The 16,598-nt window shown below is 43.6% G+C and overlaps 1 long non-coding RNA gene and 1 other non-coding gene across 3 annotated transcripts in view; one reads left to right on the top strand and one right to left on the bottom strand.

The window, feature by feature from the left end:
- LOC132344873 (uncharacterized) overlaps positions 1-16,598 on the top strand; it is a 50,721-nt gene that overhangs the window by 13,617 nt on the left and 20,506 nt on the right. The window contains exon 2 of one of the 2 annotated variants that reach the window (XR_009493913.1): positions 10,415-10,498. This is a non-coding gene — a long non-coding RNA (uncharacterized lncRNA). Of the gene's footprint in view, positions 1-10,414; positions 10,779-16,598 lie in introns of both variants that reach the window. The other variant, XR_009493914.1, reaches the window with a different exon arrangement.
- Positions 936-1,040, bottom strand: LOC112446089 (U6 spliceosomal RNA). The gene has a single exon (XR_003034164.1). It is a non-coding gene; the product is annotated as a U6 spliceosomal RNA (small nuclear RNA).

The following is a 16,598-nucleotide window of genomic DNA, read 5'->3' as shown; positions in this document are numbered from 1 at the left end:
TATACCAAGGATGTCCAGGTTTGGACATGACTTGTTTTATGAAGAAAAAGATTTACAATATAAGAAATTTGTTCAGATATATTTTCCCCCTACTTATTAGTAAATCAAAAAGTAAATGATAATACTGGAGTAAGCTAAATTATTTAGGTTTTTTTGCAAAGCATTAGTATAAGAGGGGGAAATTAGAATATGATATGCCAGCGTCCACCCCCTCCTCCTGCCAGATGGGGAGGCAGAGCTGGCCTGTGTGGTCCTCACGCTGTAGAACTGTTTGAACTTCCTCAGGCCCCTGCAGAGTGGCTCAGGGGCCTGCCTCACCTCTGTCTGGCTGTTCCAGGGAGTTTATTCAGCTGCCTTAACTTCTTTTGTTTATTTTTAGTCATAAAAAAAATTAAGATTGTTTTTTAAAAGAGCCATTTTAGGTTCACAGCAAAGTTGAATCGAAGGTACAGAGATTTTCCCACTATCCCCCCAACCCCCTTGCTGGTCCCTACATGCACAGCCTCCACTGTGATCAACATCCCCGACCAGAGTGGACATTTGTTACCATATATGAACCTGCAATGACATTGTTATCACCCAGAGTCCATGGTTCACATTGTGGTGCTCTCCTGATGGTACACATTCTATGGGATTGGACAAATGTGGTGACATGCATCCATTATTATGGCATCATGCAGAGTATTTCACTGCCCTAAAAATCCTCTGTGTGTTAGTCGCTTCAGACGTGTCCAACTCTTTTCAACCCCATGGGCTATATAGCCCACCAAGCTCCTCTGTCCATGGGATTCTCCAGGCAAGAATACTAGAGTGGGTGGCCATTCCCTTCTCCAAGGGATCTTCCTAACCCAGGAATTGCACCTGTGTCTCCTGCATTGCAGGCAGTTTCTCTACCTTCTAAGCCACCAGGGAAGCCCTGTGCTCCATCTATTTAGAAAAATATGAAATGCTTCATTTGAATTTGTATGTTATTCTTCCTCAGGGACCGTGCTCATCTTCTCCATGTCTCTAATTTTACTGTAGTGCTGCTGAAAAGAGCACTGAACTTCTTTTTAGGAGGCCAAGTCAAAAAACCTTTCCCTTGTTGAGAACCAGCCCTCAGATGGAGTGACTGGAGGGTTGTAGAAGCGGCTCAGGTCAGCTTCACATCGCCCTGCCCACACCACTGCTTTGTGTTGGTGAGGAAGTCACTTTCTACCCTCTGCAAGAACCTGCAGAGGACTCAAGTCTCTGGCAGCAATTTCTGGGTTGAAACCACCTGGATTTTGCTCCTGAGGGCAGGATCCATGCTTTTTTAAGAAAATGTTCATCTCTGTGTCTCTAGTTCTGGGCACAGGATTGATACACCATAAATGTACTCGATGGACATGAGTTTGAGTAAACTCCGGGAGTTGGTGATGGACAGGGAGGCCTGGCATGCTGCGATTCATGGGGTCGCAAAGAGTTGGACACGACTGAGCGACTGAACTGAACTGAACTGAACTGAAATGTTTGTTGGGCTTCCCAGATGGCGCTAGTGGTAAGGAACCCACCTGCCAATGCAGGAGATGTAAGCAATGTGGGTTTGATCTGTGGGTGGGGCAGATTCCCTGGAGGAGGGCATGGAAACCCACTCCAGTATTTTTGCCTGAAGGATCCCACGGACAGAGGAGCCTGGCAGGCTACAGTCCATGGGGTCTCAAAGAGTTGGACACAACTTAAGCCACTTAGCTTGCATGCAAACAGACATTTGCTGAATTAAACTGAATAAACTAGGATCCAGGGGGAAATACTGGACTTTGGAGTATTATCTTTATTAATGACAAAAATGTGTCCCTAGTGCATGTTTAACTGCCATAAATGTGTCTATCAGAACTAGGAGTAACCCAGGAAGTAGGGATTAAATGTTCTCTCCAATCACTCCCTGCCAGGAGCATCCCTCCCTCTCCTCCTCCCAGTGGGATAGATTATACTGTTCTGGCTCCCATGAAGGGTTGAGGCATTCCTATTATTTGCTTGCTTTCTTCTTGGCATTGCTTAGAATAGTTCTCAGTACACTGCAGGGAGTCAACGTGAAATGAGTGACTAAATGATGGTTACTCACCCCAGGGATGGGACAGCCTTGCAAATGTCAGCTGGGATTGCCCTCTGCAATCCTAGAGTGAGACACGTGGGGGTCCAGACCTATAGCCTTCCACTCTCTTCCGGAGCTGGGGCTGACTCTGTCCTGGTTTGGGGCTCCCCCTGAGTCTGTTTTTAATCTCCATCCTTCTAGACCACCTTTATTATAATGAGTTGTATCCATAAGAAGTTAGTTCAGTGCTACTTCTAAACCTTTTATTTTGCAAACCAAGCATGCATTATTCTTTAATACTCCCTACTAGTTCATGCTTCCTGGATTTTTAGCTCATTTTAATGACACTCTCCCTCACTTTCCTAAAAATCCTTTAAAATATTTGATAATCACTTTTGCTCAAGATAAGCAGAAGAAAGTCCTTGTGGGCCACCAAATCCTCTCTTTAATCACTGGCTACAGTAAACTTTCAGTCTCTCTTTTCCCCATCCCCACCCACCCATTGCTATAGTTGTGGCTTACCTACCACTACATTGCTGATTTTTGCATAGTATCTATTTGCTGTTACATTCAAGATTGGCCCTTCTCTGTCTAGCCCTTTAAAGTAGGGAAATGTATTTTCCAGGCTCCCTTGCCTCCTCACTGCTAAATTCAGTCATTGGGAGGAATTGGTAGAAGACTAGAAGGCAGGAGGAAGGGAGAAGCTGAGGTATTTCCACCCATCCCCAGCCCCTACTTTGGTTTGTGCGCCCACTGCTGGCTGCATCTCCTCCATGGACCCAACGAGAGAGTCCTCACCCTGGGACACCACCTGTTGTCTCTCCACCCCAGGGGGAGTAAAAATGTCCACTTTTGTTCCTCTCAAGATTTCTTTCCTGTGTCCTCTTTGGTTTCTAAGCTCTGACATTTACCTTCATAACCAATATGCATATGCATGTGTTCTCAGTTCTGTCTGACTCTTTGCAACCCCATGGACTGTAGTCTGCCTCTGTTCATGGAATTTTCCAGTCAAGAATACTGAAGTGGGCAGCCATTTCCTCCTCTAGGGGATCTTCCCAACCCATCTCAGGTGGATTCTTTACCATCTGTGCCACCAGGGGAAAATAAAATGAAATAAATATTAAAATAATAAAACATTTTAAAAAGAGAAAAAGTTATATGAAACACTTATTCAAAAATAATCAGTATTTTTGAATCAATATTGATTCAAAATCAGTACTGCGGCCAGTATGTAGGAAGGTCAGTCATGTGAGTATGGTGTAGGTGTAGCAGGCACTGTTTGAGCAGAGGATGTACAGAGAGCAAGAGAGCACCCATCTTGAGTGGCCTGACTATACAGCAGGCATGAATAAACTACAACACTGATTTTATATTTTCATACATCAAAATGCTGATAATGGAGACTGACCTTTGAAAAACATCCAAGAGCTGTTTTCAGGTAAATAAACATTCAACTCAGTTTCTTTCTCTTCTCAACACCTTGAGAGTCCCTTGGACTGCAAGGAGATCAAACCAATCAATCCTAAAGGAAATCAATCCTGAATATTCAATGGAAGGACTGATGGTGAAGCTGAAGCTCCAATACTTGGCCATTCCATGTTAAGAGCTGACTCATTAGAAAAGACCCTGATGCTGGGAAAGATGGAAGGCAGGAGAAGAAGGGGACGACAGAGGATGAGATGGATGGATGGCATCACCGATTGGACATGAGTTTGAGCAAACTTTGGGAGACAGGGAAGCCTGGTGTGCTGCAGTCCATGGGGCTGCAAAGAGTCGGGCACAATTGAGAGACTGAACAACAACAACACCTATAGTCCACACAGCTATCCAAAGTGTGGGGCTGTGGTCAGCTGACTGGATTTACAGATTCCAAATTGGCCATCTCAGTCAGACTGGAATGTGATTCTTTGCACTCGCTGCTGAAGACTGCATTGGAAGGCAGTGGAATTCAGTAACACACAGGGGTCTTGATAGGAAGGATGCACTAGCTGGACTTACTGAATCTGCCATTTGAGTAAGTCTCGTGGACTTGAAGACACAATTCATTTAAATGCTTGATTGTGTGAATAAATTCTATGCTCAAAAATGTTGCTATCTTTAACTATTAATTCAATTAACTAACTAGGATAGAAAAATATAACTCTTAGACAGGCTAGATAATCAAATAAATCTCATTAGCACAGTCTCTCACAGTGGAAAGCTGCAGGAAGCCAAATTGTCAGCTGAGTGATCCTGGATTAAGAACCTAGTAGCATATTAATAGTTCTAGGACTCAGATATTGGATGATCTGGGCTCTGACAGCCAGATATGTCCTTCTCCTCAGTTGGGCCCTCTATGTCCTCATTGACCTCTGCTGCTGCTAAGTCGCTTCAGTCGTGTCCGACTCTGTGTGACCCCATAGACGTCTGGCAGCCCACCAGGCTCCCCTGTCCCTGGGACTCTCCAGGCAAGAACACTGGAGTGGGTTGCCATTTCCTTCTCCAGTGCATGAAAGTGAAAAGTGAAAGTGAAGTCGCTCAGTCGTGTCCGACTCTCAGCGACCCCTTGAATGCAGCCTACCAGGCTCCTCCGTCCATGGGATTTTCCAGGCAAGAGTACTGGAGTGGGGTGCCATTGCCTTCTCCACATTGACCTCTAATCCACCTCAAATAAATTCACCCTAGTCTCCTGGGATGATACCAACAGGCACAGTCAAACTTGTTTCTGAAACTCCCTCCTTTCTGTGCTTCTGTGGGTGATTAACTCATTCCTCCATATGTTAATACTTCAGTCGTGTCTTGTTCTGCCCCAGGAATCGTTCTGTCTCACTGACTCTTAGATTGGACATGCACGCAGACCATAAATATCTCTTGAATATTTATTCCAAGATAAGCAATAGAAATGGCTCTTCTTCAACCTACTGGGCGATTTGGCTTTATGATTTAACCCCTCTCACTTTTCCAAATGTTTAGGACACCCTTCTATCTCTCCTACTCACAGTCTTTGCCTACCAAGCAGACTCCAAATACGGATGGATTTGCCCTCCTGAACAATCTCTTCCACAGAGAGCAGAGCGAAGGGATGGTCTAACCCAAATGTTCTGATTCCTGATGATTCCTTTCTTATTAAGTTGCTTTCTGAGTGGGTATGGACACCTTTAGAGAATCTGAACAGTTTAACTTGTTCCTGTAAAGCTTGATTATTCCTGGGAAGTGAGATGTTGGAAAGCTGAGGGGGGACTGGGAGACATACAGCTGAGGTGAGCTCACGTTAGTGGCCGTCTCTGTGAGGTCTGCCCACCCCGTTCCCACACCCAGCCTTGCACGTGTAAAGCCGTTCATCTTTAGCACAGCTTGGCCCCTGCGCAATGGATCCACCCTGTAGCTTGCATTGCCCCACCTGGATTTGGGGCCCAACTCATGGCATAGATACCTTTGGCAGGTAAAAAAATTAATTAGCAAGAAGCCAGATAGAATGACCCAGAAAAGCTTGTCCTTCTGGGAAGTCACTGTTCTCATATGAACTCTTGAGAAATTTGTCCTTAGGAGCTCAGCCAGGAAACCTATGAAGTTCATGTTTTGAACCTGTGAGGCTCAGGTCTCCAGGCCAGGGCCCCTCCAAGGGCAAAGCCAGTGTGGAAGAGCCATTTTACCATCTTTACAAGAACCGGGACACTGAGAGATGTTTAGAACAAAGCTTTGGTGATGCAAAATCACTGACACGCTCAGCTGCTTAATGAAAGTAAGTCCAATTACGTTAGCTATATTTTGCATAACTTTGCCTACTAAAACCAGAAAATGGACAACACATTTTAGAAAAATGTTCAAGTCTTGAAATCACAAAGGATTTCTTTGTATAAGTAAGTCAGTTTATAATACCAGTGATGTCCAACAGAAATATAATGTGAGCCACAAATTTTAATTTTGAATTTCCTAGTAGCTCCATTTTAAAAAGTAAAAAGAAATAGGTGAAGTTAATTTCTAGAGCAGGTTCTTCCAAGTCTAAGAAGGATTTGCTTCCTCCTGGTTGAGGGGATAAATTTTAGCCCTAATGTCTGAATTCCATGAGCCCTAAGGTAAGTCATATTTAGATCCGTTAACGACTGAACTCCACCATAAGGAATGTGATTTGGAGGCCATGGGGTCAGAGGTAGCAGGAAAAAGAGAAAGAGCCTGTAACGGAAGCATTTGACTTCATTTGAAAAATGTGGTCCTATTTTAAATGAGATTACTTCCCTTTGTCATTACTTTGCTAAATTAAATCCTTTGAGAAGAGAGGCCACATTATTCTTTTTATCAAAACTTGTCTACAGCTTGCTCTGTGAATGCCCATGTTAAGACAAACTTGAAAATTCTCAGAGCAGCTTGCCAACAGCTTGGCACTCATGACCTTCCTTTCAATCCAAGATCAAGCATTTAAACTGTGTGGCTAACAGGGTTGTGGTTGTTATCTAGTCACTCAGTCATGTCTGACTCTTTGGCAACCCCATGGACTGTAGCCCACCAGGCTACTCTGTCCATGGGATTTCCCAGGCAAGAATACTGGGGTAGGTTGCCATTTCCTTCTCCAGGGGATCTTCCCAACTCAAGGACTGAACCCGCTTCTCCTGCCTTGGCAGGCAGAGTCTTTACCACTGAGCCACCTGGGAATACAATATATAGTAAAAAGTTAACATGTGACATATGTGCTATTATGTGATAAAAATTCTAAGGAGAGAAAAGAGTATGTTTTATTTAACTCAGTATATTAGGAACATTATCATTTCAACTTTTAATTAGTATAGTATAAAATTTTTAATGAAATGCTTCACATTCTAGTTTCTTTTTTTTTTTCCTTGTTCTTTTCTTTCTTTTTTTTTGGTACCAAGTCTTTGAAACTCAGTGTAATTTACACTCACAGAACATCTCAATTCACACTAATTGCATTTCAAGTTGTCAATATATACATGTGGTTAGCGGCTACTATATAGGACTGTGGCATTTCACAGACTTTCTGATTAACTGAAATTCTATAATTTTGAAATGTGACTCATTCTTAACTCACCTTCACCAGGGCTTCCTGGTATGGCTGGGGAATCTCATGTTAACAACCTGTGAATGATCTAACTCCCTTGTGTCCTCCCTGGGCTATTCCTGCTTCCTCTCTGTTTTGTACACTCAGCCAAAAAGTCTGGAGTAGATACCATCAGTTCTCTGCTCAAAACATTTCCACAGCTCCTATCCCAGTCTTTTCGTGGCTTAACACGGTCCAACCCCTGCCTACATCTCTGATCTCATTCCCTACCATCCTCTCCCTCATTTGCTCAGCCACACAGCTTCTTGCTGTTCCTCGACCATGCCAAGAACACTCCTTGCCCCAGGGTTTGCACTTGCTTCTCCTGTTCTGTGGGAATCCTCTTCCTACATCTTCCCAGACAGTTTACTCTGTACTGTCTACACAGATGTCACTTATCAGAAGGGCCTCCTTGGCCCCTCTAGGCAATATCCCTTAAAGAGGGTTTTTCTGAAGGCCCCCTTGGCATCACCCTGCACCCTCATCCCCTTCTTACCTGCTTTAGTGCTTTTCATAGCACTTGCTTATTTATTAGTCTATTTTCTGTCTCCCCCACTGACTCCACTAGAAAGTGAACTCTGTGAGGGCAGAGACTGTCTCTTTGACTTTGGAGGCACTGATGACAGAGCAGCAATAGTACCTGGCACATAGTAGGAGCTCAACAAATTTTGGTGAATGAATAAAAGGGAGAAACCATCCTTGGTCAGAAATGCTTATGGGAATTATGGGCTCTCATAACAGTGATCAATTTATATCTAAGGTTCTTAATTGAGTTTAGTCTTAGGACTAAGTAAGTGTTCCCCGCACTGGGAACTCATCTGAGGAGAAATGACATGGCCACACATCCGGGTTACTCGGCCTCACACAGGGGTCTCTCCCTTGACTCCCTGATTGCTATTCTTATCTTTCTCCACCTGTTGCAGGCCTGGACTAGAAACACTTTGTTTTATTTGATGAACCACTAACTGATAATCGTCCAACAATCCTAGACATGTTTCTTTGCTGGGGGCTCCTGCTCAGAATACCTCAAATTGTTTAAAACCAGCTCAGGGATCTCACCAAATTCTGTCCTGTGACTTTCTAATTGTCCTTCTCATTATTAGTGTTTCCACATTCCCTTCAGGAATGCAGGGAGGGATGCTCCACATGTGTTTGTTGGTCGCTGGTATTCACAACAATTTCTGTCTGCCCTGGGCATGCACAGACACAGCTCTCCAAGCCTGCTTCATGCTTCTCATGCTCCTGAGAAGACTGGGGCAGCTGCTTCAGAAAAAACCATTTAACTGGACTCATAAGTGCCTTCCTGTATTAACTCTGTGAGGTCCTGAAGTATCGGCCCTAATTCGTCTATGCTCTCCTGTGGGCCTCACAGGACCCACAGCCCAGGGCTGTGAAGTCTCTGGTCAAGGGTGGAATGAGGCCTGTGGCCATGGGACGGACATGGTCACTGGTCTCCAACCCCAGTGTCCCCCAGATGTTCTGTGGACACCACGTTCTAGCCAGGCAAACTGTGTGCCCTGCAAGGCTTCTGCTGGGTGGCTGTGGGACCTGACCACCAGGAGACCACAGCCATCTGCATGCTTGGAACTCCTCAGAGGGATAGATCTCATTGGGAAACACGCTGTCACTCTATCCAGCTCAAATGACTGGTAGAGAATATGCTTCTGGGACACAAAGAACAGAGTGTTGACACAGCTAATACATCCTTTCTGTAAGAATGTACAAAGGTATACTGGCCATGGAAGATCGGAAACTACCTGTCAGTGTTAAGCAAATTATTTAGAATTTAATAAAATTTGTGAAATTCATCCCTTCTGTTTGCATAGCTGAGTCAATGTTTAAAGGTAAGGTGTTCCCTGACCACAAATTGCTATGCAAAATTCTCTCTGTTATTCTCTGTCCTGTATGCTGTTTGTTTCTTTAAAAGAATGTATCATAAGCCAAAATTATGTATTTGTCTCTTTTATTATTTCCTAACCTGTATCCCTGACAAGATTGTAAAGTATAAGGTATAGTAAAGTATAAGGAAAGTAAAGTATAAGCAACAGAATGTGTATATTTTACTCACCCTTGTATGCCCAGGAACATGTGCCATACCTAACACACAGAAGTGCTTCAAGGTAATATTGCATGTGTTCTGAGTCATTTCACTCGTGTCCAACTCTTTGTGACCCTAGCTTGCCAGGCTCCTCTGTCCATGGGATTCTCCAGGCAAGAATACTGGAGTGGGTTGCCATGCCCCCCTCCAGGGGATCTTCCTGACCCAGGGATTGAACCTGTATCTCATTATGTTTCCAGCAATGCAGGCTCTTTACCGCTGAGCCACCAGGGGAAGCGCAAAGGTAATATTAATTATTAATATTAATTCAATGAGTAAAGCAGTGACAGTCTTTCAACAAACATCTTTAAACAAAACTGCTACACCAAGATAAAGCTTTTTCCACAAGTCACTATTGTGAATATCAATGTCAAAAGTTTAAATGCTTTTTCAAAGAGTTGACTAAATCAGTCCAGCAGGGAAAACCTTTTCATTCTTGAGAGGAGATTTATGTAATGAGGCAAAGAATAACTTGTGTTCTGAAATTTTATATTCCTATAATATTGATTTATTAAAGTTTGTATACTTTGCCAAGTTTTACCCAGAGACGGGAGGACAGAGAGGATGCTAGCTTAAAAAGGTTCAGGAATGTGAGTTAAGGTTGGATTGGAGCTCAACACTCTGTGACCCCACTGGCCAGATTAGGACACAGAGCTTGATTCAGTTCAGTTCCCTAGGAGGTCATCAGTGACCCACAGCACTGCAGGTGGTCTGGTAAGAATTAGATAGGGTTCTTGTGCTCTATGGTCTTGTAGTCTGCAGGAGGGTGACAAACGACCATTCTGACAAGCACTCAGATAGAGGATGGACACTTCCCCAAGGAGGTCAGCCCCTGAAGGACCCCATGTTAGGGCTTTGGTACCTGCTGTTCCCACTCTTGGAACAGATTCTACCCCCAGATTTTCCGGACCACCTCAGAACTCTTCAGGTCATCCACTCTGTCACAATTTCTCTGCTTTCTTGTTGGCGCTTACTATTGCCTTGGGCTTCCCTGATGGCTCAGATGTTAAAAATCTGCCTGCAGTGTGGAAGACCTGGGTTCAGTTTCTGGGTCAGGAAGATCCCTTGGAGAAGGGAATGGCTACCCACTCCAGTACTCTTGCCTGGAGAATTCCACAGACAGACTACAGTCCATGGAGTAACAAAGAGCTGGATGTGGCTGAGTGACTAACAACAACACTATTACCTGAAATTATCTTGATATGTGTCTGATGTCTGTCTTGTCCTTCAGGAACGAAAGCCCTGTGAAAGCAGGAAGCTGGTCGTCGTGCTGCACTGGTGGAGGCACAGTGCCCAGAAAAGTGTCCGGTACAAGGTCAGAAACCAGTAAATGCTCTGGGGGAACTGAAGGGCTTGGCCCTTCTTAACTGTGAGGTGACAAGATGAAAGTGTTCTGGAAAATGTTTCTGGCAGTGGAGTGTAGAATAAATTATGTGGGACACAGACTTGGGGCAAAAAGAATAAGAAGATTCTTGAAGTAACTTAGACGTGAGTGCCACAGCTAAGGATTGGATTGTAGTCGGAGGCACAGAAGGCAGGGTGAATGTCGAAAGAAGAGACCCCACTCACGTTGGCCACCTTCCTAATCCTCGCAGGTATAGCTCTTTCTGCCTCAGTTTTTTAAAAAATAATTTTGTGTATTCGTTTACTTATTTGGCTGCGCTGGGTCTTCGTTGCTGCACAGGCTTTTCTCTGGTTGTGGCGAGCATGGTCTGCTCTTTAGTTGTGCTGCATGGGCTTCTCACTGCGGGGGCTTCTCTCGTTGCAGAGCACAGGCTCTAGAGCTTTCAGGCTTCAGGAGTCCCCCTCAGTTTTCATAGTTAGTCCCCTTCCTGAAACACTCCTTCCCCAGATCTTTGCATTTTATTGAGGTTTCTATTCTTTCCTTATCACCTTACCTGAAAGCATCCCCTCCCTATACCTGGGTTTTGACTTTCTTTCCAGCACATTCACCCCTTACCATGTATCACACAACGTGACACGTGACATGGAAGCTCCCTAAGGCCAGGAGGACAAGAATGCCCCCTGCCTTGTTCCCCACTGTATCGCTAACAGATGACACACAGCAGGAATTCAACACATATTTGCTGAGGGAGTAAATGGATTAGATTAGATATGAAGATGGTTAATGAGGGAGACTATCAAGGGAGACCAGCGTTATTAGGAAATTAAAATGACAGAAATAGACACCTTGCTAGAAGTTATGGGTCCATAACTTCATTAAGACAGATTCAGCTAAGCCTCTATTCTACAGCATCATATAGTGCCTGACACATAATAGACCCTCAGTCTAAGGCGAATGAATGAACATCTTGTAGGCTCTTCCAGTTACTGTGTATTGATAAACTAATTGATTAATTGATTAATTAAAATGATGTCCTCAATGAAGAATTTCCTTTCTTTAGAGATTTCACCAATTCATACTGGTTTTACCACTGTTTCGCTAGTACTAGTGAGGCTTTGCTGGATTTAATCATCTGTACCACAGATTATTCCAAAGTTTTCTTAATGGTTGACTCAGAAGTTACAATCATCATCTTAATTTATAACAGTCCAGTTTGAATTAATAGGGTGTGTGCTCAGTCACTGTCATATCCAACTCTTTGTGACCCCATGGACTGTAGCCTGCCAGGTTCCTCTGTCCATGGGATTTTCCAGGCAAGAATACTGGAGTGAGTGGCTATCTCCTCCTCCAGAGGATCTTCCAGACCCAGCAACTGAACCCAAGTCTCTTGTGTCTCCTGCATTGGCAGGTGGATTCTCTGCCACTAGTACCACCTGTGAAGTCCATTTTGAATTAATAACAGCTTAACAATAAGCATACAAACACTTTGCTCCAGTGTAGCTCCATTCTCTCCCATCTCCTTTGCTGTTGCTGTCAAACATATCACATCTTTTTACATTGTTTGCCTGTCAACACAGATTTATAGTTATTGTATGTGGTTGTCTTTCAAATCAAATAGAAGGAAAAAAGAATTAAAAACAAAAAACACAGTTATGCTGCCTTTTATATTTATGACGTAGTTATCTTTTACCTGTGCTCTATGGGTTCATGTTACTGTCTAGAGCTTTCACTTAAGCTTGAAAGTCCTTTTAGTATTGTTTTGTAGGGCAGGTTTGCTAGTAACAGATTTTCTTTTTCAGTTTTTGTTTATCTGGGAATATCTTGCTTTCTGTCTCATTTTTGAAAGGTACTTTTGCTGGACCTAGAATTCTTGATGGACAGTCTTTCTCTCGGTATTTTGAATACATCATCCCACTGCCTTCTGATTTCCATGGCTTCCGATGAGAAATCAGTTTTTAATCTTCTTGAAAGTCTTCTGTACATGATGAACCACTTCTTTCTTGCTGCTTTCAAGATTCTTTCTTTCTCTTAAGCTTTGGTTATGATTTAAGTGTTCTCTTAGATTATGATACGATTATTACCTGTGTTCATTTTTTAATTCATTCTACTTGGAGTTGTTTTTGTTGTTGTTGTTTTCAGCTTCTTGGGTCATTAGTGTTTTCCATCGAATTTGGGAAGTTTCCAGTCATTATTTCTTCATTCTGCTTTTTAATCCTTTCTCTCCTCTTCTTCTGGTACTCTCATTATGCATATTTTGCTATTCTTGTATTGTCCTTCAGCTCTCTGATACTCTGTTCATTTTTCATTTGTTTTTTTCTTTTCCTCAAACTGGATAATGTCAACTGACCTGTCTCAAAGTTCATTGATTTTTTTTTCCTGTTGCCAACTCAAACATGCTGTTGAACTCTAGTGACTTTTTCCATTTCAGTACTGTACTTCTTAACTCCAGAGTTTCTACTTGGTTCTTGTTAATAATTTTCATCTCTTTATTTGGTAAGCCATTTTTCTCATATTTTGCTCTAGTTCTTTAGGCATAGTTTTCCTAAGTTCTTTGAACATATTTCAAATAGCTAATTTAAAGCCGTTGTTCAGCAAGCCCCGCATCTGGGCTCCCACGCAGACAGTTTCTATTGACTGCTTTTTCCTCTGAGTATGGCCAAACTGTCTTGTTTCTTTGCGTGTTTCATATTTTTTGTCGTTGAAAATGGTACATTAAAAAGCATAACACGGTAACTCTGGAAATCAGTGTCTCTCCACTCAGCATCTAGTGTTGTTGGTGCTTTGTTTAGTGATGACCTGTTTTCTGAACTAATTCTGTAGTTTAATTCGGTATATTTTGTCTTGTGTGGCTACTAAAGTCTCCGCTTATTTAGCTTTGTGGTTAATGATTGGACAGAAGCCTGGTTTTTAAAAAATAATTTGATTTAGTTATTTAATATTTGTTTCTGGCTGTGCTGGGTCTTCGCTGCTGTGCGGGCTCTTCTCTTGGGGTGGGCGGGCCGCTCTCCTGTTGCAGCGCGCAGGCTTCTCGGCGTGGAGGCCCCTCTTGCTGTGGAGCGCCGGCTCTAGGGCGCGAGGGCTTCAGTGGCCGCAGCACGCGGTGTCAGTGGTTGTGGCTCCCAAGCTCTCCTGCACAGGCTCAGTGGTTGTATATGGGCTTAGTTTCTCTGCAGCATGTGGGATCTTCTCAGGTCAGGAATCGAACCCATGTCTCCTGCATTGGAATGTAGATTCTGTACCCCGAGCCACCAGGGAAGCCCCAGAAACCTGAGTAAATGCTTGGGACTAGTAAGCCTCACGGTCTTTGCTGAGGAACTCTGTGAGTCTCCGGGAAACACCTTTGACATTCAGACAGGCAGATTCCAAACTCTGTTTTAGCCTTAACTTCCTGCTTGTGTAGAGCCTCAGGGTCAGCCTGGTCCTTCTTGGGTCTTTCCTGAGCATGTGCATAGCCCTGGACATGCATGTAGCACTCTAGATTCCCAGGAGCATGTCAAAGTTTTTCAAGGTTCTCTATAGATATCCCCGGAGAAGGGAATGGCACCCCACTCCAGTACTTTTGCCTGGAAAATCCCGTGGACGGAGGAACCTGGTAGGCTGCAGTCCATGGGGTCACTAAGAGTCAGACACGACTGAACGGCTTCACTTTCACTTTTCACTTTCATGCATTGGAGAAGGAAATGGCAACCCACTCCAGTGTTCTTGCCTGGAGAATTCCAGGGACGGGGGAGCCTGGTGGGCTGCAGTCCATGGGGTCACTAAGAGTCAGACACGACTGAACGACTTCACTTTCACTTTTCACTTTCATGCTTTGGAGAAGGAAATGGCAACCCACTCCAGTGTTCTTGCCTGGAGAATCTCAGGGACGGGGAAGCCTGGTGGGCTGCCGTTTATGGGGTCGCACAGAGTCGGAAATGACTAAAGTGACTTAGCAGCAGCAGCATAGATATCTCATTCCCCAGATGTTTCTTCTAAGATTTTTGGCTAGCCTACTGTTTGACCCAAATATTATTTGCCACCTTAGGCAGCTGTACTGTCTTCAACTAATGCCTCTGGGCAAAGGATTTTTTCACAGTGAGTAAAACTTCAAGTCAATTTAAATAAAGACAACTTTGTGAGTGGGTCTCCCAAGAACCACCAGATAGATCAAATAATAACAATCACCTGGGAATAGGGCTTTGAAGGGGTTCTAGCCCTATTCTGCCTCCTCCTGCAGTTGCCAGGCTGATGATTTTCACTGTACTTGTGGGCTGTTGATTATCAAAGCTACTGTTGAGTTGGGGAGGGGAAACACAGCAAGTTAAAATGTCACAAAACTTGCTGCTCTTTCTGAAATTCAGCCTTGTTTCTTGAGTAAACTCTTCTCAGTTTGCCACAAGTCTTTGGTTAATTTCCAGAGTTCTGAAAAAAGTTGATTCTGACAATTTTTTGCCAGTGTTCTAATTGCTTTATAGAAAAGATTATTCCAGAGATCTTTTCTCTGCTGTTTTTGCTGACATCCCTCTACAGATTCTTCCAATGAAATTCATTCTTGACTGATAATCTGAAGCCCCAAATAGTTTAGGTTTGTTCCGAGTTTTCAAGAAATGAGTTTTCTGAGACAAATATTTGTTCTCGTGAAACCACCAAGGAGACAATGTACATACAAACAGATAAGCCACAGAAAATGATAAATTGATCATGGCTTTCTACAACTTTCATCATTACTCATGTCTTTTTCCTTGTTTGTTTCAGCATGGCACTGAGTAACTTGAAAATACCTGGTGAAGTTTCAGCTGCCTGTGTCAGCTCCCCATCTCCTTTCTGGGCCCAGGCAAGCTTGGAGCAGAAGGAGACTGAGATAGGATTTTCCCCAGAAGCCCCTCACTGTTGTTCATCTTTGCTGTATTAGTTTGCTCAGGCTGCTGTAACAAACTGCCACAGACTCGGTGGCTTAGCCAACTGAAACTGGTTTACTCACAGCTCCAGAGGTTTGAAGTCCAAGATCAAGGTGCCAGCAGGTTTGGTTTCTCCTGAGGCCTTTCTCCTTGGCTTACAGATGGCCACCTTCCTGCTGTGTCTTCACATGGCCTTTTCCCTGTGTACACATTCTCCAGTGGTGTCTTCCTCTTCTTATAAGGACGTCTATCCTGCTGGATTAAGGCTCCATACTGATGATCTGACTTAACCTTAATTACCTCCCTAAAGGCTTTGTCTCCAAATATAGTCACACTGAGGGTTAAGGCTTCAACATATGGATGTGGGAGGGACACAGTTTAGTCCATAATAAGGGCTGACACATAGGAATTAGGTTCTCCATAAACATTTTCACTGATTATATGCATCTTCTTTTGTCCCTTGCCCTTTATGCTTCTGTACCATTCTTTATCCCTATTTAAGTACTTCCCAAACTAGGCACTATGGCTTCTGGTCTATTGGAAGAGTAGCAGCATGTGAAGCTGCCAGACTAATCTTAATGCCAGAGTTCAAATCCCTACTCTGGTACCAAGCGGCTATGTGACCTTGATCAAGACAGTTAAGTCACCAATTTTCTCCTGCTTTTGCATTGCATTCTTGTATGCTTTAGCAACCTTCACTTTCACTTTAGTGACATTCTCTTTACTTTTCTCTATTCTCTATGCCCTAGATTTGTCACCAACTCCTACTACTACAACATTCTTGCATCAGTATCTGTGTGGCATGTCGGGGGGGGGGGGTCAATACATCCTTGTAAATGAACTGGTTAAATAGCTCTGACTGCTCTCCACCTCTGCCCAAGTAATATATATATATATATATATATATATATATATATATCTGTAGGTGCTGTGCTTGCTATTGCTGCTCAGGCAAGAGAGGTATTAGCATTGTTGAATAATTTGGTCCAAGAAGGCAGGGGAGATGCAGCACAGAGATGGCTAATGGGGAGGTAACTGGGATTACACCAGAAGCTGGGAGTCCCCTCACATGTATTTACTCAACCAACTTTCACTAAGAATCTGCCTGTTCCAGTTCAGTTCAGTTCAATCACTCAGTCGTGTCTGACTCTTTGTGACCCCATGGACTGTAGCACACCAGGCTTCCCTGTCCA

This window comes from Bos taurus, chromosome 3, assembly GCF_002263795.3.
Source record: "Bos taurus isolate L1 Dominette 01449 registration number 42190680 breed Hereford chromosome 3, ARS-UCD2.0, whole genome shotgun sequence".
Lineage (NCBI taxonomy): Eukaryota > Metazoa > Chordata > Mammalia > Artiodactyla > Bovidae > Bos > Bos taurus.
Note: the sequence above shows the minus strand (reverse complement) of the source record. Positions and strands in the feature narration are given on the sequence as shown.